Source organism: Pan troglodytes, chromosome 13 (genome assembly GCF_028858775.2).
Source record: "Pan troglodytes isolate AG18354 chromosome 13, NHGRI_mPanTro3-v2.0_pri, whole genome shotgun sequence".
Classification (NCBI taxonomy): Eukaryota; Metazoa; Chordata; class Mammalia; order Primates; family Hominidae; genus Pan; species Pan troglodytes.
Window position 1 is genome coordinate 119,848,951 of NC_072411.2, and position 27,094 is coordinate 119,876,044.

The following is a 27,094-nucleotide window of genomic DNA, read 5'->3' on the forward strand; positions in this document are numbered from 1 at the left end:
ATATATACACTTAACTTTTTCAGTCTACTTTAATTCAATATTTTACCACTTCAAGTGAAAGGTAGAAACCTTGTCACCATATAGGCCCCTTTACCCTCCCCCATATATGTCATGGTTATCTTGTGTATTATGTCTACATACACTGAAAACCCAAACAATGTTACTTTTGTTTTTAACCATCAAATATATTCTAAAGAACTTCATAGGAAAAGAATAGTCTATTACATTTACCCAAATATGTATTATTTCTATTTCTTTCTTCACTCCTGATGTTTCAGTTTTCCTTCCGGTATCATTTTCTTTCTGTCTGAAGACTTCGCTTTAGCCATTCTCTTAGAGCAGGTCTACTGCTAACAAATTCCTTATTATTTCCTTCATCTGAGAATTTTTTTTTCACCTTCGTTCCTACAGAATATTGCCACTGGATATAGAATTCTAGATATACAGTTCTTTTCTTTCAGCACTTGAATAATGTTGTTTCTATTTCTTCTGGCTCCGTGGTTTCTGATAAGAAATCTGAGAAATCCACATTCATAAGAATGACTGTTTCCAATAGGAAATATATCTCTGGCTGTTTTCAAAAAATTTCTGTCTTCAGTTTTCAGCAGTGTGATTATAATATATCTGGGTGTGGATTATCTAGTTTATCTGGTTTGACATTCACTGAGCTTCTTAAATCTGTAGGTTTCTGTCTTTCACCAAATTGGGAAAGTTTTCAGGCAATTTTGTTTGGTTTTGTTTTGTTTTTTAGCCTCATATTCTCTCATTTCCTCTGGTGCTCTGATTACCCACAGGTCCCTGAAGTCTGTTCTCTTTTTTCAATTTTTTCTCTCTGCTGTCCAGATTAGATTACTTCTATTGACCTATTTTCATGTTCTAACTCTCTCTCCTGTTGTCTCTATTCTGCTATTAAGGCCATCTAGCAATGTTTTGATTTTGTTTTTGTGTTAGTTTTTTCCCTAAATTTCCATTTCTCAGTTTTTTTGGAGGGAGAGAGAGTTGTGTTTTTTCTATCTTTTCTAATTTTTTGCTGATAATTTCTATCTTGTCATTAATTCTAAGACTGCTCTACCTTATTGGGTGAAGCATTTTTATAAGAGCTGCTTTAAATTTTTTGTCATGTTAGCTAGATATTGAATTCCATTAATTGTCTTTTTCTGGATGGCTTGACATTTTGTTCATTCTATGTATGCTATGTAATTTTGGACTGTACCCTGGACATTTTCAGTATTATTTTAAAACACTCTGGTTGTATTTAAGTCCTCATTGCTTATTCTATGTTTTTATTTTAATAAGTAAGTAGCCCAGTTGGTTTCAGTCCACATGTTTAAACTAGCTTTATGAGGGTTGTGGTTCTATTATCAGCTCAATTTTCAAAACCTCTGTAGTGATGTTTGGGCCTGTCTCACATGTATACCACCCAGTAGCCAGTTTAGTACTTAGGTATGTGGTATAGCCCATAGTTCAGTTCTCAAAGTCTATATATAATATTTTAGCCAAGTTCACTCATGCACAGTTCATGGGGGTGTAGCCCAGGAGTTCATAAGCCACTTTAAAAGGTCCTCTTCCTAAATGCCTCCCTGTCTATAATCTCCCACATACTTTCTGGTTCCCTTTCTGGCACCATTTTTTTTGTTTGTTTGTTTTTGTTTTTGTTTTTTGCAGTTGCAAGATTTTATGGAGTGAAAACAGAGCTCCCATACAAAGGGAGGGGACCCAAAGAGGGTTGCCATTGCTGGCTCGAATGCTTGGGTTTATATCCCGATCATTGTCCCTGCAGCTGTTCTCTCAGGCAATAGATGATCGGCTATTTCCTTACCTCCTGTTTTTGCCTAATTAGCATTTTAGTGAGCTCTCTTTACCACCTGATTGGTCAGGTGTGAGCTAAGTTGCAAGCCCCGTGTTTAAAGGTGGATGTGGTCACCTTCCCAGCTAGGCTTAGGGATTCTTAGTCAGCCTAGGAAATCCAGCTAGTCCTGTCTCTCAGTGCCTCCTCTCAACAGGAAAATCCAAGTGCTGTTGGGGAGTTTGGCCGATGACCACTCTAACTGCTTCCTGCTGAATTGGGGCATAGTAGGGGTCGTGCAATTGAGATATCCTCAGGAGGGGTGGCTCCAATGTCGTTAACATCAGAGCATGGGCTAGCAGGCTGATCCAGGGGTCTGCGGTAGATCTTAGTCATGGAATGCATCTGGGGTTCCATTTGAGGAACGATTTGTAGTTTTATAGCTTTGATTCTGGAAGAGACAAACTTAACAAGGAGGTTAAAGATACAGGGATTGAAATGTATGGCCTGTAGCGTAGGGGATTAGTTCTTTGGCATACTTCATAGGCCCTGTCTATCTGCTTGATAGTTTTGAAAAGGCCTGGTCCAGTAAATAATACTTTGACCATCTGATGGGTGCTATCAATGCCTAAGTGAAAGGTTTGGTGAAGGGTTTTAAGTAATTTCCATTGGTTAGCTGCAGGCAAAAGTACTTTTCCTTCTTTGGTGGCTAGCCATCCTGAGGGGAGGAAACTATGTCCTCGTAAGGTTCTCCATTCTATTTCTTATGCTGAGTACTGGGGCTTGGTTTCCTGGAGGGGATTACCCCATACTAGGGGTCCTTCTATAAGCATTTCTAATGGAGGGTCCTGCTTGCAGCTCTTTTTGCTTTAATAACCACTTGGCAGTTTTCTTTTATTTCCCTTTTCTCTCCTTTCTGATGACCCCAGCAGTGTAAGACTGCCACTTCTTTAGGTTTTTGTACCACCAATAATAATCTCCTAATGGCTTCCTGATGTTTGATAGGTGTTCCCTCGGATGTTAGGAATTCCCTTTCTCTCCATATTGTTGCATGGGCATGGAAGACTAGGTAAGCATACTTAGAGTCTGTATATATATTTACCCTTTTTCCTTTTCCTAATTTTAGTGCCTGAGTGACGGCTATTAGTTTTGCCAGCTAAGCGCTAGTTCTTGGAGTGAGGGGATTACTTTCAAGTATTCCATTATCACTGACCACTGCATACCCTGCTTTTCGAAGTCCTTTTTCTACAAAGGAACTTCCATCAGTATACAAGCTGAGGTCAGGATCAGTCAAGGGAAGCTCTAGAAGGTCCCCTCAAGTGGCATACGTTTGAGCAATTACTTGTTGACAGTTATGTTCTATCTTTTCTTCATTGTCTGGAAGAAATGTGTCTGGGTTAAGAGTTGCACAAGTGCACAGTCGCAGCACTGGCCCTTCAAGTAATAGAGACTGATATTTTTAAGTAAACGGTTGTCTGACAGCCACAAGTCTCCTTTAGCAGTGAGTATGCCGTTCTCATCATGAGATGTTCACACAGTAAGATCTCTTCCCTGTATCATTTTAATTGCTTCAGATACTAAGACTGCTACTGCTGCCACTACCCATAAACAATGAGGCCAACCCTTTGCCACTACATCAATTTTTTACTCTGGTATGCCACAGGTTGCAAGCTCGTCCCTCAGACCTTTGTAAGGACTCCTAGAACTATTCCTGGGGTTTTTTTTGTGACATATAAAGAAAAGTCTTGCCCCATTGGCAAGCTTAACACTGGGGCTGGGGTTAGGGCCTTCTTTAGGGCACACGCCTGTAATCCCAGCTACTCAGGAGGCTGAGGCAGGAGAATTGCTTGAGCCCAGGAGGCGGAGGTTGCAGTGAGCCAAGATGGTGCCACTTCACTCCAGCCTGGCCGACACAGCAAGACTCTGTCTCAAAAAAGAAAAAACAAAAAAGACTTTTGAGGGGTATTTGACAAAAGACTGATTCTCTGCCAGCCAACAGATTCTGAATCAGAATGACCTGATGCAAGTGAAACATGGCATACCTTTAAACACCCTGAACTAAAGAAAAGGTATCCATGGGTTACCTTGTTTTGTGCAACACTTAGCTTAACAAGCACTCAGCATAGATGGGCAGATGGTACTTAATGGTGGACATCTTTTTTTGTGTGTCTGAATTAAGAAACAGGTTATCCATGATAATAACAACAATAACTATGACTTACTGGGGGCTTACTCTGAGCCCAGCAACAGTGCTAGGTATGCATATACACTATCTATTTAGTCTGCAAAACTCTTCTCCATAGGTGCTACTCTCCACATTTTAAAGAGGATGAAATTGAGACATAAAGGTTAAGGCAGGTCATAGCTGTATGGGGCTAGAACTGGATTTGAACGCAGGCTTGTGTGACCCCAAAGACAGTGCTCATTCCACACCACCATACTTCCTTACCTCTGAATACTCACACTGGGGAAAAGGAAGCATAATGATTATGTATAAGCTCTGCATGGTATTATACTACTTCCCTTAAAATTAGAAAGAAATATGGTTGGTCATAAAGAGAAACCACTGACAGTGAGCCCAAGGGAAGTTGTGGACTCTTCCATTTGATGTCTTTAAAGCATAAAGAATTCAGTTGTTTAGCTTCATGTTTCCTGAAGGTAGAGAAGTGGAAATGACAACCCCCTCCCTCCATGTCTTTCTCAGGCCAAAAATTCCATTTAACATTGCCCCCAACTAAATACCTGTCTCCCTTCTGAAGGACTTGCTGCAGTCAGCTTTGCCGGCCTATAGGTGCAAACATCTGGAAGGCAGGTGTTTGATTTTGTGGGTGCCAGAGGACACACAGCTGAGCGGCACAGCTGAGGGGCAGGGAGGAAATGTCTTACATTGATGTAGCACCTTCTGACTCTCCCCAGGCCCCCTTCAACAGGGAAGTGGTGGGGGGAGGTGACTGGAGAGCCACCAGCTGTGGAGCAGCTGCACAGGGGAGCACTTAAGAGGAGGACAGGAAGTGAAACACAGAAGGGCAGGCAGTCCCGGGGAGAGGTCTGAGGGAAGTGGAGGGAAATGGGGCTAAATCTTCCTGCCTGACTGCTGCTCTGGGGAGGTCCTGGTTAAACTCAGAGGCCAAGGACTCAGCTTCTATTTCTCCTAGGGGATAAGAAGGGAGGAAGGGGAAAGAGCAGTTTTCTTTAATTAAAAACAAAGAGTCTTCCCGACATTTGTGTGCTCCTCCATTCCCTGCTCTGACCTGAAATGGACTGTGCCCACTCATTCACATGTGCAAGAAAGAAGTGGCCTAAGTTTTCACTTTCTTAAACCCATTTGTATCTCATTCCCAGTCCCTAGCCCACCAAAGGAAGAAGGGTGGGGAGTCAATTTCCACTGTTACAAGAGGCTTCTGCCAAGAATTGTGCCAACATTACAGATACTCCCCTGATCCTGGATAATGAGTCCACCCAGTACCTGCTAGGATGTCCCTTGTGCTGCCTGATATAGTCCTTTCAGGTCTAGTGGTCACTGTGCCCTGAGTCCTATCTCCTGAGACCTTCACACCACCATTTCCTCTAAGACTAGCCTCCTCTGCAGGACCTCACCAGGATAGCCCCCAACCTATCCCTGGGAATGTCTTCACTCTGCCTCACTCTAAGGCACTTTCCTCCTCCTTTTCCCCTCCTGTTCTAGGACACCTAGAAAATCTGATAGGTTTAGGCTTTTACAAAAGACAGAGAAAGCCTCTGATTTCAAAGTAGCTTCTGTAGTCCATCCTGTAAAGCAAGGAATTAATGTAATTGAAAATTTATGTAGTTCTTCTATGTCCTAAGCACGTTCTAAACACTTTACATTGTTAGCTCGTTTAATTCTTACAAAACTTTTTTAGGTAGGTGCTATTGTTATTCCACTTTACAGACAAGGAAAGTGAGGCACAAAGAGGCTAAGTAACTTAACCAAGGTTGCATAGCTGGGCAATGGCAGAACAAGGATTTGAGCCCAGGCAGTCTGTCTCTAGAGTTATCCATGATAAAAGTTCTATATCTTGTCACGTACAGACTACCTCCTTAAACCTGGAGGAGAAAAAAATACAATTTAAAACACCATAAATTAACATTTCAAAATGTATGTTCCTATACCAGGAGATAAGTGAATTAATTTCCTAGGCATTTCTAGATGGTCTCTCTACCACCATGGTACTATATCCACTTACCTCTTCCCAGAAGCCACTAACTGGGTGTGGGGGGAAGGACAAGAAAAAACAAAAAGGAAAAAGCAAATGGAAAACTCAGTTCTGGTTCAAAAAGATTAACTTTGAACCAAAGTTTTAAACCAGAAGTGGCTAAGTCACTTTAAAGCACAGAGATCATGGTTTAAACTGTCAGCTAAAATTGATGGTTGAGTTCAATTTTGAAAAAAAAGAAAGTTTCATTTCTAAACATTTGAGCTGAGTAACATTTTTACCTGGTAGATAAGTTCTTTATCAGATAGTAGGGTACAGGTGTGTCTTTTTAAAATATTTTTAAAACATTTCTCCAGTTGAGGGTGGGGTGGGATAAGAGTATGGGTCCACAAAAATTTCAAGTAAAACCATCAGAGAGCAAAAGAATTTTCCATCACAAAAAGCAAATCTTATTTATATATCACCATCTCTGATCTTATGTTCCCTACTCAAATTTCTTCATCCTTTAAATGCAACATGCCTCAACTTAAATCCTTTATTTTTATCCTAAACCATCCCCAATTCTACAACTTAACACTAGCATTACTACCTTTTAGTCTTCCAAGCCTGAAACCCAAGAGTCAGCCTTTTCTCTCCATCAGCCGCCAGTATCAAATCGGTCTCTAAGAACTACTGATCCATCTTCCCAGTGTTTCTCAATTTTATGTCTTCTCCATCCTCAGCCCCACTACAATGAGCTCAGGCCCTCGTTATTCTTACCTAGGTTTTTTAGTTTTTGTTTTTGTTTGGCCACACCTTAAAGCTGGTCTGGATTCCATTTTTTTCCCCTCTAATCTTAACTCTTCCCCACTGCTGCCAGTCTTGTGACAATGCCCCCCCTGCCATGGTTTCCCAATACCTGCAGAACAAGCTCATATGCCCTATTCAGCTCTCAAGGTTGTCATGATTTGACCTCAAGCCTACAGTCACAATCTCACTGATCACCCCCTCAACATCACAGTTTCTGTGTTATAACAGCTGCAGTTCATGTAAAATACCCCATTCTTTTCCCTGTTCTATTTTTTTACCCCTGTAGTTTCCTCTCCCTGGAATTTGCTTCTCCTTCTCTCCCTCTCTGCCCAAAGCACTCTTACATATCTTGCAAGAATTAGCTGCAATGTCACCACTATAATGACACCTCCCCCACTCACCTGAGCAAATTTGGCTATCTGTGTTGGCTTCCCAAAGCATCTTACACAGCTTGAGTATTCCTTATCCAAAATGCTTGGGACCAGAAGATTTTCAAGTCTGAGATTTTTTCAATTTTTGGGATATTTGCATTATGCTTGCTGATTAAGCATCCCAAATCCAAAAATCAAAAACTTGAAGTGCTTCAATGAGACTTTCCTTTGAGCTTCATGTTGGTGCTCAAAAAGGTTTGAATTTTGGAACATTTCAGATTTTGGATTTTTGGGTTTCAGATGCTCAACCTGTATAGGAGCCCAAAAGCTGCATTTAAACATAAACAAATACATGTAATTGAGTTGCATGTTTTCTGACTCCAGACCCTCAGTTCCTCAAGATCAAGAACCAAGTCTTTCATTCTGCATATTCTTAATGAGTACCCAGTATATAGGAGGCAACTGAGAGTTTCTTGAATTAGTACTTGATGTAACAGTACAAAAACACTAACAAACACATCCTTGTTTTTATCACATAAGAAGCTGGCATAGAGTATGTTCAGGAGGGCAGAATGCCTGCCTTTGAATCCTGGGTCCACTGACAACTTTCTTATCTTCAGCAGTTTATGTAACTTCTCTGTGTGCCTCACTTTCCTCATCTGCAGAATGGGATACTAGTAGTAGGAACTTCTAGGGGTTGTAGTGAGCACTAAATGTGTTTTAGGCATGTAAGACACTTCAAAGAATGTCCAGCCAATAGCACACGCTCAATAAGCCATGGTTACTATTATCAGCTTTACAAATATTACATACAAGACTTTACTACGAAGAGTCTAAAACCAAGCAATACCAAGCACTGCTTTCTAACTCATGTTATATTGCATTTATTAGTGTCTTAAAACAAATGTAGGCAGTATTTCTTCACCAAACATTTCTTACTGGGTTCTCTCCACAAGCCTGCCTATCAGATTCCGAGAGCAGACACCATGCTGATACCCCGCCTGTTTTCTCATTTTTCCTTTCCACTCAGTGGGTTTCCCAGAGCAGTATTCCATTAAAAATCGCCAGACCTAAGAACCTCCTGAGGAGCTAATTAAACTGCAGAGCACCAAGGCACATTCAGATTATAATTCTGTAGGTCTGGAGTGAAGTCCTAGAATCCGCATATTTATACCTCTCAACCTGATTCTGTTGTAAGTGATTCACACTCTTCCCTTTGGGAAATACTGCCCTGTTAACTTCCATCCAAGACCCAATAGGGGAAGTAGCAGTCTTTCAGAATCTTCCAGAACAAATCAAGGAGGTGGTGGCAGTCTCAACAGCCAGAAAACATATACAGCAGCATCTCTTTATCTGCCATGTTGCCAAACCCGCTGTCACTACCCAACAAATAATAATCACCATGATAATAGCAGCCGGAATATGTGGACTGAAGTTAAACTAAGGAAAAGGGAGTGGAGCCACAGCTGGCACGTGCAGTGGTTGAATGACATGGCGGGGGTTCGAAGGAGTCCTGGCTCTCATTGAGGAGTGCCCCCGAGAGGCCCGCTGCCTGACCAACCACAGTCAAAGAGCAAGCATCCCTCTCAAAAGTGACACAGATGCAAGAAGTCCTCTACAGAGCCATTCCCACGTGGTATTCTTGACTTCTTGGGTGGCTTGCCAAGCCCAGATAGAACTGATATTTCTGGGGACTACTTCAAACCACATTTATTGGCTCAGGCATCAAAGACCACTACCCCCAGCCTAGGCGTCACCCACTTCTCTTCAACAGCCCTCAGGTTTCATTACTCCAGTCAATCACCCAATATTTAGGTTTCTAATACATGCAAGTCACTTTGCTAGAAACAAGATCACAAAATGAGGTATAGCCCCAGCCTTCTAGGACTTTACAATGCCTTTGTGGAGATGAGAGTAAAGGCATGATCAGTGAAATCTGGTAAGAGATAACTCCCTTCTTGCTCTCCCAGATCCCATCTCAACCTTTACTCTACTCTGCGCCCCTAGAGGGTGATGTCTCAGGGATGCACAAACAAACCAAACTCCCTTCTCTCTAGCTTCTTTGGGTTCTATAATATTATTGGGAGGCAACAGGAGATTTATTCTCCAGTTCCTGTCCTTCCTGTCCAAGCATTTTACAACCTGAGGACATAGCTGCTCTCCAGAGGCCCTTCTCTGATAGCTACCGTCTCTCTGAATCAGGCAATTGGCCTCTCTTCTGGTATCTTCAGGACCAGGCATAGTAGCTGCTTCTTACCTGTAGCCCTAGGTGTGCTCCAACATCCTTCTTTGGTTTCCGTTAACTGCCCACACCAATGTAAACAGACTCTTCATTAAACTCCCCTTTCACCCTTTTGGAGTATGCCACCTGGAGCAGGCACTGCTGGTTCTCTGTGAGCAGACCCTAGGCATGCATCATCCCTGCCGGTCTTCTTGCAGCAAGCACCTGTGGCTCTGCCTATGTGCTCTCTCCAGCCCCAGGGGCATGCTTGAACTGCACGAGGGTCCCCCAAGAGCAGTCCTCAAAGAATGATAAGTGGCAGTTGATGGATAAATGAATAGCTCATCTTCCTAGGCCTTCAGGACAACTTGGAAGTGTGTTCCACATCATCTCCCAGAGGTGCCCAGCAGGGTTGAGCCCTGGTTGCCCACAGTGGGAACTTTCTCATTGACATACCCCATTTCAGTTGCCTTCTATTCCTGCCTCACTTCCCCAGTCCCCTCTTAGTGCTCCCTGAGATAACCTCCTAAATAAACTACTTGCACCCAAATCTGTTCTCAGGACCTGCTTCTGGAGGGGCCAACCTAAGACACTATGTTTCCTGCGGGAAGCCTGACTGATGCAGGATCTAATATTTTTTAAACAACTACTACATAATAGGACAGTGCTAGGCGCTTTATATACATTTTCTTATTTTTACTCGTAAAAATCATGCCAGAAAGTTACCATTGGTAACTACAGGTGATAAAACAGAGGCTCAAAGAAGTTAAGTCAGTCGTCCAAAGTGACTCAGTTAGTAAGCAGATGGCAGAGGTGGAAAATGAAGCCAGCATTAGTTAGCCTTAAGAGGTTTCTTACACCTTTATCTTTTCATAGTTTAAACGTGCAGTTAAAAGAAAGGTTGAATGCAAAGCTACAAGAGCTCTGGGAACCAGGATGGTCAGAAAAGCCGATAGGAAGAGATGTAAAATCCCGACAGTCCCTGCCAAGCCTCTGATCCTGACTTAGCATCATCACATGACCTTGCTCAGAGCATGGCGCTCCTCCTCACCAGGTCCATGGCACAGCTCAGCACCCAGACTCCTTCCATCACCATCATCTGCTGTCTTCGTAAGCCTCCCTGGAAATGGCCTTGCAGGGAACGGAAGGGACGTGTCGGCTGGGGGACAGGCAGGTGGAAGAATGAAGAGAACGTTCCCCTTTACTCTGCTCCTCTTGCCTCTCCCTGCCTGTGCTCATGCTGACGTTGCTGCTTCATTAGCCCCCAGGACTCCATGCTGTCCGCTCATGTGGAAGCTTCTAGAAACAGTGCTGCTGACAGGGACTCTGGTAGGCTTTGCTCTCCAGTGAATCTGGGTGGGTGTCCATGAAGCAGAGCTGTGTGAGAACAGGAAGGGAGAGACTCCTCCTTCTCTGCCCATTCAACTGCTGAACAAATCCATGCAAAAAGCAACAGTGGGGAAACACAGCCTCCACTGAGCCAGACCAGGAAGGAATGTGGCCTCAGAGGGCCTGCACTTCTGAAGGCTGAGAGACTCTGGAGATCATCTTGTGCATCCCCCAGCCTCCACACTGCAGCTTCCCTTTTCTCTAAGGACACTCCTGCAGCCTCATGCAGATGCCTTCTCAGGTCTCGGTGAGTCACTCCACATATCTAACCTAGCTTTTCCCCACAGAACTCAGGAAAGATAAAGGCTGAAGGAGTCTGTGAAACTTCATGATGAAGGGAGTCTCTAAACCTCTTGCCAAGAGGCAATGATACAAGAGCTCTGGGTCCAAAAGGTCCCTTCGGGAAGATCCCCAACCTCCACCAGGGAAGATCTGAGCCTTTCCTTAGGTGATGCTAGGATTTCTAATTCCAGTGGTCACCTTCCATGGGGCAAGAATCTTCCATTGTTCATCTCATGCCTACCACATAGCCTCACATACTCCCTGGTGCACAATACATGTTCAACAAATCATTGTATAATTCCATTCAGTTGAAGTCCTCTGGCCACCTGAGTTGTCCATCTGTGTAGTGAAGGGTCAGAAAAAACTTGCAATGCAGAGGCAACCCTCAGGGAAGAAAGTATCCTTGGTCTTTGGGGTGGAGACAGAAGAAACCCACCTTTCTTCCCCCTATTTCTTAGCACTATGCTCCACAGCAGAAGATAACATTACAAACTTCCCAAGTAGAGCAAAATGTCCAAAGTCTTTGGTTCTTGGGCTGTAGATCCCTACTGTCCTGGTGGAGAAGAAGGAGCTGATGCAGTCTGACCAGAAAATCATGCTGTGAAGACAGGATGCGGAGAACATTGGTAATTCTTCTAGCAGGAATCAATTTTATTCCACAAGTTGAGTATAAAATAGTGCCACATTCCTTATTGTTTCCTTCAGTCTCTATCATGTTTTGCGGGGGGGTGCTGCCTAGATGGTACTCAGACATAGGCAAAGGACATGGTCTCTGAGGGTACTCATCATCCTTAAAGTTGCTTCACCCAAAGGCAAGCTCCTTTGGGTGCTCCATCCCTCAGTGCCTATGGAGGTATGGGAGTCTTTGAGGTTCCCAAGGCTCCTCTTCAGTGTTCCAACCCTGGTACCCCATGCTGCCCATCAGAGGACCTCACCTCTTCATCTCCGCTGAGAAACAAGGCACAGTTCTCCAGCTGATTCCCAGGTGAGGCACTGCTAGAAGACTGGATATGGAGGAGAGAAGCCAAGCCTTGCTCCCTCTCTCTCTGCTTCTGAAGATAGCATCTCCAGCAGCTGCCACTTCTCCTCTGTGCCCCCAGCTCCCATTGCACAGGTCAGCCCTGGTTTCAGCTGCCCTCAGGCTCTCCTCCCTTTGTCCTTCAAGCTTAGGGCAACCAGACTCCCTACTCTTGCTAATCTCAGGGCTGCCTTTTCATCTGCTGTTTGGCTTCTCAGCAATTCCATCACCTACTAACCAATTCCCCTCATCACATTCTCTTTGTTATAAATATTTCATGTGACTCTGTTTCCTTGGTTGGACCCTGGTGGATACAATTCCTTTCCTCCCTTTCCGAAAAGTTACTCCTCAACTCCAAACTCCTGTGCTTCCCCACTCTCTGAGCCCCCTTTGCTTTCACCAACCAGCTCCTTTGGAAAACAAAATCCCCATTCTCCACCTGATTCCCAGCCCTGTTTGCTCTTTTAGGCAAAATGGAACAGACTCAGGTCTAACATGTGGTGATTCCCTGTGGTTAGCAAAGGAGTCATTATGGCATGAGGCGGGAGAGTGGCCGCTGGCACCTGAGAAAGGCCCCACACACTTCTTATTTGTCTCAGCCCCTAAAGGCTGAGCAGGTTGAGGAGGGAGCCTTTTAAAAGTCTTAAAACAAAAACAACTCTGATTTATTCTGATTCTTCTGCAATGGCAAGAACAATACAAATTAATATGTCAACAAATGATCCTGCCAAGCTTAGGACCCTGGAAAAACACACAGAGCCTCTGAGGGTCCTGCTCTTGCCAGTGGAGTCTCAAGTTATGGCTATTTGGTTTGTGCAGGTGAGCAGAAAAAGGAAACACCCCTGCAGAGGAACGTCCCTGCCTAAAGCATTTTGGGGGTCCCCTCCCTCCTCAACCTGCTCAGCCTTTGGGGGCTGAAACAAGTAAGGAATGTGTGGAGCCTTGCTCAGGTCCCACTCTCCTACCTTGGGAGATCATGGCCCCTCTGCTGGCCACTGGGAGTTACCATGTATTAGACCTGGAGCTGGAGAGGATATGAGAAACCACCTGTCTCACTCTGTCATCTTAGGATGAGGAGAATGAAATCCAAGAGAGGGGGATGACACCCAGGTTGATCAGGGGATGAGCGGCAGACCAAGAACTAGAACTCAAGTATCCAAATTCCACTGCCCCCTCCAATTTGCCAATGTCCCTTTTAAAGAGCTCTTGGTCAAAAAGGTCAAAAAAGAGCTCTTGGTCATCGCTTGGGAATTGAATCCTGCTCTGCCCTCAACTGGCTGTGGGGCCTAGGGGGCTTTCCATGACACTCTGCTTCATTCATTCCTTCAATAAACATTATCAAGCTCTCACTATATTCCAGACACTGTTTCAGGCAGAGAGTGTGCAGATGAATGAACATCCTCATCATTACAGAGACTTCACTCCAGGGGAAGGGAACAAATAAATAAATAAAAGTTATTAGAAAAAAAATGCTGAGTGTATCTGTTGGTGATATATGACACTGGAAAAAAGAAATAAAGGGAGGTAAAGTGAGTTCCAGGGTGGAGAGGTTGCAAATTTTAAATAGCATGGTCAGGGAAACCTCAGTGTCTGTCTCTATCTGCAAATGGGAATAATAACAGCATAAACCTTACAGAATCACTATGAGGATCAGGCAGGTTAAGCCACATAAAAGGCCAAGCACAGTGAACATCACAAAGTTAATACTAAATAAATGTTAGCTATTACTGCCATCATCATCATTGCTAGCTCATATTTACTAATCAAATTATTTTGACATTTATTCTTTGAATTTCGGTTCTGTCATTTCCCAGCATGGGAAGTAACTCAATCTAATCTCCCTGAATCACATTCTCATCTCTCTCATGGTGTTAATAGTCTCTACCTCATGGAGTTGTTGTAAAGACCTTGTGAGTTAATCCTTGTAAAGCACTTGAAATGGTCTCTGCTACATAATAAGTGCTCAATAAATATCAGTAAAGACACTACTAGAATGAATGCTCCAGAAGGACAGGAATCTTTGTTTTGTTCATCATCAAACCTCCACTAGGTAGGACAGTCCCTGAGACATAGTGGACACTTGATTAATATTTGTCAAATGAATAAATTGATTGTTTACTATGTGGCAGTCACTATGTGACAGTCCAGGTCCCAATGAGAAACAAAAGGAATGACCAAATTGGAATCATTTGAGTTGAGCTTAATAAAAAGACCATTGAAAAAGATGTGAGCAAAGTGTAGGGAAATTGCAAGGGGCGGTGTGATATTCCAAGGCTGTTGACAATGAGGCTCCATTATGACGCCGGGGGTTGAAGGAGTAAGGTAAGCTAGCGGTTATTAGACCCCAGAGAGAACATGGGAGAGGATCCTCTACCAGGAGCTTTGACCTTGAGTCTAGGAACACAGTTGATTCCTGGCAACCCCTCGGAGAGGTCATTGGGAGAATAAATACCCAGATCACTCTCCTACTACCTTCTGTTCTCCTGCTGGGCTCCCATTAGCTAGGCCAATGGGAAACCAGAGGACATGAGAACTCACTGATGTGGTCCATAGAGGTGAGACTCCAGGACGAAAAACAGAGTGAAGAAGGGTGGAGAATGGACCTGCAGAGCTAAACATGAGCTATCCAGCACAACTTCTATGTACTATCTCACTCAGTCTTCACAATTACTTATGAAGTAAAAATTTTCATCATTTATGTTTTCAGCGAAGAAACGAGGGCTCAGAGAGGTTAAGTAACATGCTTAGGGATGCACAGCCACTAAGTGAATAGGGCAAGGTTCAAGCCCAGGAAGCCTTACTCCAAAGCCTATATCTTTAGTCAGGACCCATCTCAACTGTGTCCTTTTTCTGGACACAGTTTCCCAACCTCTGTTTCTCTGCCTAAGTGATGAGGAACTCTTTCCTCCTGGTGTCCCATTCAGTCTGGGCCACCCTGACAAGGAACAGATTCTCCTACAGGCTGGCACAAGGATTAACACATTTGGTCTCTTCTCCACTTGACCCCACTACTTGGGTATATTGCCTCTCTTTAAATGAGTCTTGCCGAACTGAACATACTGACTCCGGAATCGTGTCCCTTCCTTGTTATAGACCTGGAAGGTTAGATACAAAGACATGAAGCAAGACTTCCTGAAAGTCACATGCACAGGCCACAAACAGATCTCATCTGCTCCATGGGGTCCCCCCAGTGGCCCCACCTCAACTCCTCTACCCCTCTAGCAGCTTCCACACCTCATCTGCCTCCTCTTAATGGATGCATTGGGAGGAGAGGGGGGCAGGAGAGATGTTTTGCGGGCCCCCATGAGGGGCAGCCATGCTGGGAAAATTCTATTTACAGCCGTCTCATTTGCACCAGTGGAGATCTGGACAGCCCGCTGGACTCTCCAGGATGTGAAGCTCTGGGACATGCCAGATTGTTATCATTGTCAGATACAATTTCCTCCCACTGCCGCCGCCCCGTGCCAGGCCGTGGTGTCCATCTGTTTATGGAAACAGCAAGGTCCTGGCCAGGTATTTTTAGACAGGGCCTTTGCTGTGCAGGATCAACTTCCCACCAGAACTGTCAGCACCATCCAGCTTCTCCTCTTCATCTGTTTGTTGTAAATTCTCTAATAATATATAAAACCACAAAGCAGGGGCCAAAGTTTCCTTGGAATGTGGTGGGTGCTGTCCTTCCTCCCCGGCTCATCCCACAAGGGTGGACTTTCCTGTTTTGATTGCTTCAGGTTTTTTGTTGTTGTTGTTCTTTTCCTTCTCCTGTCATTATTTTGAAAGAGAATTATGTGCAGCTCCTCCCACCTCCATTGAAAAATAAGTGTTATTTGAAGACTTCCTGGGGAATGGAAAATCGCACTGCCTGCTTGTGACAGCTGAGTCTGGGGAGGAGAGGAAATCAAATGAGGGTCAAGTGGAATAAACAATATTTCAATGTTAACATCATTGGGTCAATAACAGGTTATTAGTGACCATCAGATCTGATCGTCATTTTGCAGAGAAGGAAATTGAAGCATAGCAAAGGGAAGGGAGATCATGGCTCAGAAAGCATTGCCAGAGCACAAAACACCAACAAAGAAAGAAAGAATGGATGAAACTAAGGGATTATGAATCCCTGCTCTCTGCCATTTGGGGCACAGGATGAGGCTGTAGGTATATCAAGGGCTCGATATGAACCTGAGATGGAAGTTCCTGGAGAAGACGGGATGAGTTCAGGACAAAAGGAGCCATAAGTGGCAGACTGGCAGCCTCTGCTGCAGGGCGTGAGTGTAGCTGGGCAAGAGAAAGAAGGGAACGATGGGTAAATGGGGCAGCCTCTTTGGGGAGAAGAGCCCTTGGGAAGGAGATGTGATGGGCAGAAGGAAAGGAGGGTGATTCTTAAAGATAACTACCTATCACGGTGCCTTATCACTCAACTATGTCTTGACTGAGACATTTAATGATGGTTTAAATGGCCCTTCAGCAGACCTTGAACTGTGTTTTGGGCCAAATGGCCTTGGGAAATTGATTTTAAATTTTTTTCATGAAAAACACACCATATTTAGTGCCTGATTACAAACTATTTGTGTGAAGTTTAAATGATCTAGATTATGAAACGCGACTTCAATCAAATCCATGCTTTGTGAATACTCAAGAAGAAAGCAATGGACATGAAGCTGGTGTCAGGAGAAGGATTCCAGGATCAGCTTGTCCACTAACTCACAGCAGGACATTGGAGAAGTGATCTTGGCTCTCGAGGCATCAATTTTCTAACACAGAAAGTACAACACCTGCATTAAAATTGTTTCAAGCTCCACTCCTATTAGAAATTGTCTTTGCCTTAGCCAAGACCCACTAGCAGGTTGTGGTTGGCATCCGTATCTTCCAACCAGCATTGAATGTTTTGCATCGTTTTCATACACACATTGAAATGAAGATCTAACTGGAGTATAGATCATGCACAGGCTCTGGACTCAGAGAGCCTGGATTCTAGACCTGCTGCCACCACGCACCAGCTCCATGGCCTTTGAGCAAGTCACTGAACCTCACTGTGCCTCAGTTTCCTTATTATAAAATGGAAATAAAACAGTACCTACTTCATGAAATAGTTGTGAGAATGAAATGAGTTAATACATCTAGATTCCTCAGAGCGTGGCATACAGTAAGCAATATACATTAATTAGTAAAATATTTGCCTACTGCCATCTAAAGCCACGTCCTATACCACCAAGCTACAGCAAACAATAAACTCAAAGAGAAACTCTAATCCATTAACAGGAAGCCGAGGAGGGAGGGTAACATTAGGAAGTGTTGAGTATGGAGGCAGTGGGTGGGACTAGCTGTCACTCTTGATGTACTGGTGGGCATTACCACTGCTGCATATTGAGGACTTGGGAAATGAGGATGTAAGCTCCCAGAGGGCTTCAGTGCCAGGGCCCACGAGCATCCCTATGCATCTTCAAAGCAAGTTAGCAGGTCTGCTGGGCCAGGCTGGACAGCCAAGAGCTGAGCACGAGAGCAGCACATGTCTATAGGTTCAAAAAGAAGTGCGGAGTGAGGGCTGACGTGGGAATCAGGAAACCTGGGCTTGATGTCTGACTCTGGGGCTATTGACTGTATGACCGCAAACCATTCCCTCCACCCTCCAGCCCATATTCCAACCAGGGGAATGAGATGAACAGATCTCTGAGGTTTCCACCACCTAACATAGTACATCTCTTGGACAGGGTTGAGATCTGCGTAAGCTCACCCAACTTTCTCAAAGACTACAGAGGTGTTTATAAGCAATAGAGGAAGCTTGACCACATAAGGACATGCATGATGCTCCCCATACACATCTCCCGCTCAGATCTCAAGAATCCACTCTGCTTTGATCCAGGTCCTTGTTCTGACTGGAGTTATGGAGGGTCATCTGGACATTTCCCAGGGGCCGGTAAAGCCACTGCTCCTTGGGCCTTTTTCCTGAGGACAAGAGGAAGAACAGCGACTATTTCCCCTAGGAATGCCACCACATGCACCAACCTGCTGGTCACCCACCTAGCTGCATGTTCTCACAGAGCAATGCTCCTTAAATGCAGATTCTTGGGCATACTTTGAACCTACTAAATCAGAATTTTCAATGGCAGGACTTGGGAATCTACATTTAACAACCTCCCTTAGGTAATATTAACATAGAGTTTTATGAAGCTCCAAAGAATACCAAAGCATATGGCCAGCCACTCACCTAGAAGCTGCAGACAGCTGGATGAGTGTGGCTTGACCATTCATTACCCAGCTTGAAAGCCTCCCTGCAGCAGGGCCCCTTTTACATGCTATAGGTCAAGCAGAAATGAATTGAATCCACCTGTTCCTGTCAGGGGCACATAGCACAGGGACAAGGGATGAGGGGTTGGGGGAGACAGACTCTCAGACAAGTAATTACCTGGGTTTGAGTCCCTACTCTACCACTTAACCAACTGTGGGGGCCTCACATCAGTTTCCTATTTTTATAAAAATAGAAATAAACACTCAGATACTCAAGAAAATAAAATAAGTCATTTCACTCAGCACAGAGCCTGGCACACAGTAGACACTTGGTTAGCAGTGAAACTCCATCTGCCAGGATACCACAGAGATAAGAATGATCTCTTATCAGCAGCTATTGTTAACTCTGGTTTTCAGGGAGAATAACACATTCATCTAGTTGTCTGAGAAAGATTTTGTTTTATATCCCATTGTTGAGGTGAAAATAAGATTCTATCCTCTTGGGACTTTGGGGGCTGTTTGTTTCAGCCATTCAGAGAGTTCTAAGTCCCTGGGAGCAGCATGCCCTGGAAACAGAATACCTCGCTTTCCCAAGGGTGGAGTGGTCATCCCGACTGCTCCTCCCCAGAGGAGAGGTCTGACATGGCATGGGATAGAGGCCAGCAGCTCCTCTCTCAGGGACATGTCAATCCAAGATGCCAGGACAAATAGCCTTGTTGTTTGTTCTTGTTCTCCGGCAGCTAAGTCTATGCCGTTACAAAGTGCTTTCCCATGCATGAATCCACACCACCCTCTCGACTGTCCTGCAAGGCTGCAGTGTGACGATGTCAACAACAATGATGGCAATGGCATCTTTGCGACTCTCTCCCTTGCCTCCTCCAAATCTTTGCTCAAATATCATCTTCTCAGTGAGGCTACCCTGCCCACCCTATTAAAATTTTGATCTGTCCACATCACAGCAATCCCTGTCCTCCTTACCCTGCTCCATTCTTTAGGCTTTTTTCTCATGTGTGCCAACCATGAGAATGCACTGTACAGACCTTCAACTCCAGGTCACATAGTTGACCAAGGGCCTCAGCTGCTATGCTGTGAAACCCATCACTGCATCGGAGCTGCTACCCCACCTCCCCAGGGCAGTTGCTGGCCAAAGACTAAGGCCATCATAGAGACATGGGACTCCTGGTGTCCAGCTTTTGCTTGAGGACTGACTCCCCCTCATGGCTTCAGCAAGCCAGGGCTCCTCCACCCAACCTTCTCTCTCTCTCCTCACTCAAGGTCACATTTGCATGGTGGACTGGGGGCTCCCTGGAGCCTTTTCTGGCAGCCTCCCTTTCTCCCTCCCACAGGCATGTCCTTTAAAGAACTCTTTGAATGTTCTTTCCTGACATATATAATCCTATGGTCAACCCAAACTAACACTCTATAGCATCTATCTTCTAACATACAAAATCCTTTACTTAGTGCATTTACTTTTATTTCCACCTCACCTACAGAAAGGCAAGATTTTTTTTTAACTATTTTGTTCACTGATACAGCCTAGGCACCTAAAAAACGACACTTAATGAATATTTACTAAGTAAACAATGCCTATTTTCCAGATGGGAAAATGAGGCCCAGAGAGGTTAAGTGACTCTCCCAAGTGGCTCAGCCAATAAGTATCAAAGCAGAGTTTACGTAACTAACATCTCTTCCACTATGCGCACCTATCTCTCTTCCAGTCTCCATCTGCCTGTGTCTCTCTACTTATGTGTCTTTCTCTTGTCCCTCTCTTCCTCAGGGTGTTGTTTGCCTTTTGTGTGCTCAGTCTGTGTGTGTGTGTGTGTATGTGTGCACACACATGTGTGTCCCTCGATGGCTGAAGTGGACCACTCTGTCAATAGTGCTTAGGGAGGTGGGATTCAGGAAGGGAAGGGACGTGGGTGGAAACTAAAGGCAGCCATGAAGGTGGACGACTAGACAAGAATCCAAGGGGAAGGAGGAAGGCTGCATGGGGCAGCGAGAAAAGACACAAGAGGGCAAGTGCCCCTAGTGGGAGTTAAATGACCAGGACCCCACCCTGCTTCCCACTAGCTTTGTGACATGGGCTCAGTCCCTTAACCTCTGTGAGTATCTGTTCTTTACTGGATTGTTCCTCCCCACTGTATAAATCCCATCTCAACATTCTTCACAGATAAAACCCCAAGTGAGCTGTGGCTGGCAAAGAGCTTTGTAGGTGGAAACGAAGGTGAGCGTCCTTAAGGAAGAATGAGCGAAGACAGGCAGCATGAGAACTACGGCCAGGTCCAGGGTCTCGCCCACTCTGCTCTGGAGCCACATGCTGCTGCTTATCTAAGTGGTGAGGAAGCGGGGCTAGAGGACAAAGAAATACTCGCCTTCAGCCGGTGGGATTCAGGCAGCAACAGGGAGTTTCTGGACAGTGAGTGTGGGAGAGGTGATGGAGCAGGTGCAGGGGAAGGTGGGCACTGCCTTCCTGGAGTGTGGGCTGGATCTCCCTGTATCCGAGATGATTTACACAAGGTCCTGCATGCACACCTGGGCAGGGGATGCATAGGCTCAGGAAGACAGCAGGTGGTGAATGTAGCCCTGGAGAGGGCAGACTGTGGGCTGCAGGAAGAGGCTGCAGGTGCTGCCTGCAGGAAGAGGCTGGGCCTCAACATGTGGCATTGTTAGAGCCCTGGCTGTACAGACACTGTGCCAGGACCATGAGGGGGAGGAGATGCATTGGCCCTGCCTCTGCCCAGAGCCCTCCCAGCCCTGAGACTCTTCAACTCTTGGACACTAAGGAGGGACAAGAGGGAGAATGTGGCAACCTGGTGTCCTGGTCGCTCCTTTATAATCAATCATAGAAGGTGACAAAACGCACAGTGCAGGTGATGGCTTCACCTGCCTGCTCCATCCCACCCAGCTCGACATCTGCCAAAGGTCACAGCACACATTCTAAAAGGCTGACAACTGCCTGGTGGCAGAAACCTCCTGACGCTGCAGAAAATGCCTCTCTCTGGGCCTGCGGGAAGTCTCACTCATTTACAACGTCACTCAGGGGCCCCCACCTGCTCTGAGACCAGGCAACCAGTCATCAGGGACAAGGATTGAAGACTGCCCGTGACTTGCTGAGTGACACGGACAACAGACAAGTGACCAAGCTGTCTGCATGACGCCCTGAGCCACGGAGGAGGTGACCCTCCTGCTCACCAGGTGTGCAAACATACCCAGTGCCTGGCACAGAGCGGCCCTCACAGCCTGTGCGTGGGTGGTGTCTTACAAAACGGAAACCTTTAAGCCCTGTTGTTAGGAGCTTTTGCTTGCTGGGAGGACTGAGGTGAGGAGGAAATGAGATCGCACTGTGAAAATACTTTGAGAAAACGGAAAAGTACGGTGGAAAATTTGGTTTGGTTGTTTTTAGCCTTACATGAGTCTGGTGCCATGGGGCTCTAAGGAAAGCTGTCTTACCAGTTGGGGATGACAGGGAGGTTGGAGCAGGTGACCTGAGCCTACCCTTAACACCATGTGTATGTGGAGCAAGTCACTTCATCTTTCCAAGCATTTTGTTTCTCTGAATCTCAATTTCCTCACCTGCACAATGGGAGAAGGGCCAGAGAATTAGGGGTGTCCTTTGCAGTCAGATGTTTTAGGATCCTGTTCAGACAGCCCAGGGAACAGCAGGGACATCTTGCCAGCCTCTCATGATAGAAGGAGCATGAAGTCACAGGGCACACAGGTGCTCAGGCTCTGCCACCAGCTCCCTGTGGGACTCTCCAGGCCTCATTTTTGTCCTCTAACTGAGAAGGTCCACAGGCTCACAGCCCTCCAAATTCACCGCCAGCCCCAACCAGTGCAGCATTCAACCACACCAGCCCACCCTAGAGTCACAGATAGACACAGGCCCCAGGGGGAAGGCCCAGGTGGAGCTGCAGGGAGCTCACTTCACACGTGCTCTCTTAGCTAGTGGCCTCGGGGAGCTGTGTGAGGTAGAGATAACTTTGCCCATTCCTAGCTCCACTGTGGATTGGGGTGCATATCCAGACATGAGACAGGTCTGTCTGCCCTTCCCTGCTCACTCTCACTCTTGCCCTGCCCAGCGTTCAATCCAATGGGTCTCATACCAGGAAACAGATGAAAAACTCCCTTCTCCAACTTTACCATTCAAAAGCAGGCTCTGTGTAGGGGCTTGGGGAGAAGGTTAAAGCCCCTTTCCTCCAATATGTGTCTTTTCTGAGGGTAAAAGTACAATCAGTAGCTTTGTGGACTTGGGGGCAGTGATGGAGGAAGTAGCACCAAAAGCTAGGTGGATGTCACCATCTGGAGATTCATCCAGGCGGTGGTTGATGGAGACCTGGGCAGAAGTCTTGGCAGGTGCACACACTCTGCAAGGCACTGCAGGGACTGGCCTGGGGCCTGCACTTCCTGGGCCTCAGATACAGCATCTGAGCCAGGCCAGGACCACGGACAAAGGACAGCTTCTGAGCCCGGCGGATCTTGGGCCTGGGGGATATTCACTCTGCTGAGTCATGGACTCTTACGCAGGAGCGAGCCTGTCTGCTGGTGCTTCAGCCTCTGCTTGATCACCTCCACCAACAGGATGCTCACTACCTCACTAAGCAGCATGTTTCACAGTGGAACAACTCTGGATTATAAACATTCCTCCATGGACGGATCAAAATTGCCTCCCCTGAGCCTGAAGTGCCTCTGGAGTTTTCTAGAAGATAATGTCTGTGTGACCCCAACCTCTCTCCCACCTTCTTTAGCCACGACGTGCTTGTGACCTGGGATACCTCTTCTCTGTAATTCAGTTTAGCTGCCCTCCGGGAGAAAAGTAGAAAGAGAAACAACAAAGAAGACCAATGTGTCCTGTGGCTCTAGCATTTCCAACTCTGCAATGATCAAGAAACACGAGGAGAAACACATATTAAACCTAAAAATGGGCACAGCTCCCAGCCCCATGCTGTTTTTTGCTGTCCCCGCCTTTAAATTGTTTTACACTCTCACTTCACTTGGATAAAGTTGACAGGGAGGTGGAATAAGTAAAGAATAAGTAACTGAGGCTTTAAAAGTTCTGGGTTCTGGTCCCCTCAGTCTGCAAACTATTTGACAAAAGAACTAAATAACAAAATGCCCCTCATACAGTTAAGGTTTCCCCGACACTGGAATCCATACTTGGTGATTCTCCATGGCTTTAGGCTCAGGATCATGGTGTCTGATGGATTCTCTTTCCTTCTACCTGGGAGGTGGTAAGAGTCACTAAGTTGCCCCCTGGAAATTAAGAGCGGGGCTCATCTCCACTATCCCATCTAGATGAAACTTTGGGTCAGAAGTGGTCTCAGATGTTTTTGAGAAGGTCTCCATGAATCCCACGGAACAAAGCTGAATTTTGGCAACATCCCACTGTCCCTGCCCTGCAAAACAAGTAGCAAAGGGGACAGGCAGCCATGCTACCAGGAGGGCTCGGAAGAAGGACAGCCTCTATAGGTATATTGGAGACCTGCTGGGGTGCATTGTCAGCCTGTGTGAGCCGACATATGCCATGGTAAAGCAGACAGCAGGGGCTGGCAAATCTAGAGCCCTATAATGACCCGGAGGCCAGCTGACCACAGCGCCACACTCTCTCATTAAGATGCCACTAGGACATGGTGCACCTGATGGCGGCTTTATTTGCAGATCCTGGCACCTGCTGGGCACTCTTCCACCTTTCTGAGCTGTAGATGCAAAGATGACTCAGACTGCAGTGGATATTTCCATCTACACAGCCCAAACTAAATTCAACACAGTTACCACTTCCCCAGCTCCATTCCTGAGGCCTTCCTGCCACGCTGCCGTGTACACTGAGGGAGCCTCACCATTTCTGAGGCCCCATCTTAAAAGGGAAAACAGCAGGCTGGTCCCAATGATCATGTGGCTGCCCTCCGGGGCTCACACCCCAAGTTCTGAAAGGCTTTCCTGGTAGGAGCTATCCTCCCACTGGCCTGTCACATTAGGATAAAGTCACCTCCTCCCTTTGTTGATGAGCTTTGGGGAACCACTTGGCCTCACATGCTCAGTCTTTTGGTTGGATGTGCCTAACTCCATTGCTCTTATCTCCTGATTTGAGCCTGGCCAATCAAAGTCACAGTGATGGGCACTGACTCAAGACAAGCCAACGAGACCCAGGACAAGAGTTTTGGGGTAAAATTGCTGCAAAACAAAACAAAACAAACACTGGGGAATGCTCCACTGGGGATGCTAGGCTACCCTTACTTATAACTTCCTATATGCATTCCTTTATGTCTAGAGGCTTTAAAATTTAAATTAGCCAGGCGTGGTGGCAGGCGCCTATAATCCCAGCTACTCGGAAGGCTGAAGCAGGAGAATGGCGTGAACCCAGGAGGCGGAGCTTGCAGTGAACCGAGATCTCGCCACTGCACTGCAGCCTGGACAACAGAGTGAGACTCCGTCTCAAAAAAGAAAAATAAAATAAAATAAAATTTCCTATGAATATTCCAGAACACATAGCACTCTAAACTTCAACTAGTTACGTAGGAATTAGTGAGCCACAAGCTGAGAACTTGACAGTGATGTGGTATGGGGCTGATAACAAGGATACCAAGAAAAGAAGGGAGATGAAAGAAGAACACAGGCAAATTTCTTTGGTTTTTCATCCATTTCATTCTACCCCCCGAAAAAAGCACATTTTTTCCAGCAGAGCTCTAGTGTTTGTTATAGTCTGTTATTTCTAATTCTTGGAAAGGCGGTCACCCACATAGGGAATCCCTGACAACACTCCATTAGGCAGAGTGTCCAAGCAACCAGAAGGCCCCAGGGATGTTCAGTTGAGAAGCGTAATGATGATGAATCCTGTCCATATTGTTTATGATTTAACAACTGGTTTATTACGTAGGATGTTCTGGGTCACTCCTGGGAAACTATTTAAACAAATAATCTGTAGTTAAATGATCTAATAGAACAAGTGTTGTCAGGTTTTTGGAAGACGCCCATTATCTAAAACTATTCATATATCCTTAGAATTGGAAGGTACTTTTAATATCTTCTAATAAGATTCCTTTACTATATTAGTGCGTAAACTGGGGCCTAGAGAAATTAGGGAATTTGCCCAAGGTCTAAATTTGCATTCTTTACTCATAGCCTTACCCTCAAAGGGCTGACATCATTTCTACCACATTGACATCTTCCTGGTGTAACGGAAAGACCTGTTCCTAGTGCAGGTTCTAACAGTCAGCAGTGCATGACCTTGAGTAAGACGCTGAACCTTTCGAAACCCAGTCCACCAGAAAGCCCCTAGGAGCCTGCTAGTTATGTAGTTCCCTTTGGAGGAAAATCACTTTATGAAGTCATTTCCTGCAAAAGTTACAACAGTGTATGCCTCAGGTGGTGAGAAAAAACAACCCTGCCACCCTGTCACAACTTTTTGGGCCAGGAAGAAGGGAGCAGCCATATCAGCTGGCTGAGGGTAGGAAAGACCAAAAACCTCAGAGATGGGACAGCATGACATCTTCCCAGCAAGCACACAGGTCCTGACAGCTCTCCTTGGGATGCTTAAATGCTAGGTGTGGTGGACTCTCTTGGGTATTTGTTGAGCAACTCTCACACCTTTCTCCTTCCTGGGAGACCTCAATTTTATTCAGTGTCTACTCTCCCCCTCTTACCCTGTGTGCCTTCAGATGTAGGTTATGGTAATCTCATCTTCCTGACCAGTGTTTACTTCAAGGACTCAGGTTTAGGCCAATCAACACAGGGTATTCCCCTGGCAATGTTAGTTGTCCAGAAGTGAGGGCATGACCTAAGTTGGTCAATTTAGGTAGAAAGGAAGGATTTTTATTCCATGCTTTCCCTATCTGCCTATATGTGAAATAAGAAAGCACGCTACCCCAGCTGCTGCTGGCAGCCCTCTTGAAACCATGAAGGAAGACAGCCTGAGCCAAGACCAAACCTTCCTGGGGAAAAGAGAAGAGCAAATCACACACACAAAAAGCAATCTAGAAATTTGGCAGAGAGTCTGTCCTACCTCTAGACTTTCTCTATGTGAGATTTAAATGTCTCCATCATTTAAATAAGCTTGAGCCTCTTTCTGGTTTTTTGAAGTTGGAAACATCCTAACCCATAGACTAGGTAAATTAAAATTCATATATAAGAAGGCAAGTTCCTGGAAATCATGGTGAATCCTAAATGAGGTGAAGTGTTTGCTCAGTGTTGTACCCCACAGTTCTGGAAGCACAGGCTCCCCTGTGCTGCTCTGCTGTAGTGACCACATTCCACGCTATTCCACGTTCCTTTGTACATCTGAAATAAACCCCAGGAAATGATATTTGAATTTGACCTAATGTGTCTCTTCTTATAACTGTTAAGGAGCTTGGCCAACACATTCTCTAATCTTCACAGTTTCCATCTGTAAAGTAGGATTGATGATACTTGCCCAGCTGACCTTCATAGTCCACCTAACAAATGCATTGGCCATTTCCAAAACCTCATCTGTTTCTCTTCTACTCATCCCCTGTCTGTTCCTCTGACCATCTCAACAAAGAGTAGGGCCAGGTTTGGTGGGAAGGAGAGGATGAAAGTAGATGTGCTAGAGCCATGCCCTCAACAGGCACAGTTATGCTCTATGGACAGGCCAGAGGCTCTGAGACACTAGAAATTCAGTAAGATGGAAGTGCATCATCCTCTGCCTCCAGCCACTGCCTGAAACACCTTGCAGAATGGGTGAAGGGTTCCAGTTCTCACTGGGTGTCGTCTGCCAGTCCTTTTTGCCTTTGGAAATCCATGCATTCTATTCTATGGCACAAGACAGTGCTGAAACTCTGCTCTTCTGTCAGAACTTCTGGCAGATAGAGACTGGGCCACGTTCTGAGAGTG

The 27,094-nt window shown here is 45.6% G+C and overlaps 1 long non-coding RNA gene across 7 annotated transcripts in view; it reads right to left on the bottom strand.

Annotated features, from left to right (window-relative positions):
• Nucleotides 1-27,094, bottom strand: part of LOC101058385 (uncharacterized) — a 527,851-nt gene that overhangs the window by 327,227 nt on the left and 173,530 nt on the right. The window contains exon 1 of one of the 7 annotated variants that reach the window (XR_008546866.2): nt 10,394-12,123. The exons of the other annotated variants lie outside the window; for them this stretch is intronic. This is a non-coding gene — a long non-coding RNA (uncharacterized LOC101058385). Of the gene's footprint in view, nt 1-10,393; nt 12,124-27,094 lie in introns of those variants that run through there. 7 annotated transcript variants of the gene reach the window in all.